We start from the raw sequence: 3,397 nt of genomic DNA, 5'->3' as shown, positions 1-3,397 counted from the left end.
TTTTTGAGAGAGAGAGAGAGAGAGTGTGTGTGTGTGTGTGTGTGTGTGTGTGTGTGTGTGTGAAAGAGAGAGAGAGAGAGAGAGAGAGAGAGAGAGCAGGGAGCAGGGGAGGGGTAAAGAGAAAGGGAGGCACAGAATCCAAAGCAGGCTCCAGGCTCTGAACTGTCTGCACAGAGCCCGATGCAGGACTCGAACTTGTGAACTGTGAGATCATGACCTGAGCTGAAGTCGGACACTCAACAGACTGAGCCACCCAGGCGCCCCTGCTTTTAAGTGAAATGCATCTGTTTCTCTCAAGTCCAGACCCCTACCCTTTTTCCTTAGTTTAGGATGACCTGTGTTTTGCTTGTCTTCGGAATTTCCATGTCTGTGTGGATTCCCAGTACATCCTACACTATGAAACTCAATTTTTCCTGTTAACATGTCTTATGTCAATTTGATTCTTAGTTCAGCTGGAGGGACCTTTGAGGGGACCAGAATTTTTGCTCCCTGACCTAGTAAACTATATATAACAAAAAATTTGCCAGTTAAACCATTCTTACACGTACAGTTCAGGGGCATTAGTCATATTCACGGAGCTGTGTGGCCCATTCACTTCCGAAACTTTTCATCAGCCTAAAAACCATTCTCCTGTTGCTTGAATAGAATCCTATCTGGCTAATGTCATCTGACTCCTGCTTATTCCCATGACCTCGTTTCGTACCACGAGACTCACTCCGCTCCGGCCCCTCTGGTCTTCCTGTCTTTGCCTTTGCAATTCCCTCTTCCTCACAATGAATGCCCTTCCCCTCCAGTTGCACAGCTGACTCCTGCTCCTGAGAGATGGCATCCTGTGCCAGCTGACCTAAAATAGCACAGAAAAGTCTGTTTATAGCCTTTCGCCCTGCTTTACTCTCTTTACACATTTAATTTCCTGTCCTAGCTCTCCAATAGAATTGAAGACCAGAGGTCTAGTCTCCCTTATTTATTTCTATATCCCAGTGCCCAAAACAGTAGCTGCAATGTAATAAATACTCGGTCAATAAATATCAGTTGAATTAAATGGCACAATAAAGGTACAAGCAGGTTGCTGTGGTCCTGAACCCATAGGGGTGGGGGGTTGGGGGGGACCATCTCTTCCTGGTTGTTTTTGAAGTATTTCCAAGCAATCAGTAAACATGTATTTAACTCTGTGGTAGACTGTATGCTTAGAATGGCCCCCCAAATAACCCTTACTCATGTATAATCTCCTCCTTCAGGATGAGTGAAGCCTCTGAATATAATGTGTTAAAATAGAAATGGCAGCGGCGCCCGAGTGGCTCAGTCGGTTGAACGTCCGACTTCAGCTCAGGTCATGATCTCACGGTTTGTAGGTTCAAGCCCCTCATCGGGCTCTGTGCTGACAGCTAGCTCAGAGCCTGGAGCCTCTCTTCGTATTCTGTGTCTCCCTCTCTCTCTGACCCTGCTCACGCTCTTACTCTCTCTCTCAAAAATAAATAAAACATTAAAATTTTTTTTAATAATAAAAAAAAAGAAGTGGCAGATCCAAAATGGAGTCACTTATGCTAAGCCCTGCATCCCAGACCAAGACTTCATGCCTAACCTAATTTCAGCTTCACCCTTTCCCAAGAGTGGAATTTTAAGCCAATCAGCCTGGAAGTTCCTGTTCTGTGCTAGGAGGTAATCTGCATGATAGACTCCTACCCTTCCCACCTCCCTAACACCTCCTGCCCTCCAAGAAAAGTGACCTTGCCTGAAACAGTGTTTTCTTTTGCCATGACTTTCTTGGCCCACCCATTTCCATTTCCGCCTGTAAGTCTTCATTTTATACAGCTCTTCTGAGCCCCTTTCTACTTGCTAGCAGGATGCTGTCTGATTTGTGAATCATTGAATAAAGCCAATTTGATCTTGAAACTTACACAGTTGAATTTTTGCCTTTGTAACAGGTTCCATATCGCTCCCATGATCGTGTTATATGGCAGTGACCTGGGCAGGTGAACCTACTCTAACCATGTGAGCCCTTCAAAACCAGTTGCCTCTGGCTGGTTGTAGAGATTCATTGCTGATAAAGATGAAGGTACATCATAGTAGCTGCTCAATAATTGTTCATTTTCATCTTCATTCATCCCCATTGCACTTTTTAGATTAGTCTTTCAACCATCTTGCAACCTGCCCCTTACACTACCAGACCACTGACACGTTTAGATCTTACACTTCTAGAAGACCGCCTCTCTGTCCCAATTTTACTGTGGCTCCTCCTACAAGGCCCTCCGTGAGCTGGCACGCCAGCTCCCTCTCTGACCTAACCTCATCACCTGCCCCCTTGCTCCCTCCTTGCTGGCCACATTGGCCTCTTGGTGACACTCAGACATGCCCATCTCATTCCTACCACAGACTCTTCCATTGGCTTTTTCCTCTGCCTGAAAGTCTCTTCCCCCTGAATTCCCAAGACTTCTTTATTTTTTATTTGTATTGTGAAATATAGCAAGTGCAGAGAAAAGGGCATAATAACATGTACATATAGTTGAACGAATAATTATAAAACAAAATCACCCATGCACCACCTAGGTCAAGAAATAAAATGTCACCAGCACCCCAGTAGTGCCCCCTCCCCCACTATATGCCCCATCCTGGCCAAAATTCCCTCCCCACCCTCCAGAGACTGACCCTGTCATTATGGATGGGGTTTTGGAGGGATGGTGGGGTTCAAAGCTGACGGCCAAGAAAGAATCCTCGAAGACATCTTTGTGGTGCAAAAAGGTGATTTTATTAAGGCACGGGGACAGGACCCATGGGCAGAAAGCTGCACGGGGGCGTGAAGAGTGACTGGTTCTATAGTGTGGAGTTGGGGGAGGCAAAGGCAAGAGGAAGTCTCTTAATGGGATTTCCGTATGCGGAAGAGGACTCCCAGATCCCTGGGAGCCGAGCTGTTCTCAAGCTAAGGTTGTTTTTCTCTCTAGCAAAGCATTAGCACCAAGACAGTAAGGAGGTCCTGGAGATCAGGCTGTTAATAAGCTTGCCCGTTTCTCTTAATGTTACTAAGATATTTGTAAACTGACAAGACTCATCAGTTTAACCGTTTGTTTTCTGTCCTTTCCTTTGTTCCTGGGCGGCTCGGAGCGCCTGGGGAATAGTATACACATCCCACCTGGGGGCGGTTCGTGGGGCGTTAGCTCGCCTTATGCTCCCTCATAATGTATGACTGTTATTGCTTTGCATTTCTTTATACAGTTAGCATCTAAGTTTGTATCTTTAAGCAATATAATCTGATTTCACCTCCTGCCCCCCAGGAAAAGTGAATCATTGAATTTACACAATTGGGATCAGACTGTTCTTTTATGCCTTGTTTCTTTATCTAAAAATAATTTTTAATGTTTATGTATTTAGAGAAGAGAGAGAAAATCCAAAGCAGGCTGTG

Source organism: Suricata suricatta, chromosome 9, assembly GCF_006229205.1.
Source record: "Suricata suricatta isolate VVHF042 chromosome 9, meerkat_22Aug2017_6uvM2_HiC, whole genome shotgun sequence".
Taxonomy (NCBI): domain Eukaryota; kingdom Metazoa; phylum Chordata; class Mammalia; order Carnivora; family Herpestidae; genus Suricata; species Suricata suricatta.
This window is presented reverse-complemented; position numbering follows the sequence as displayed.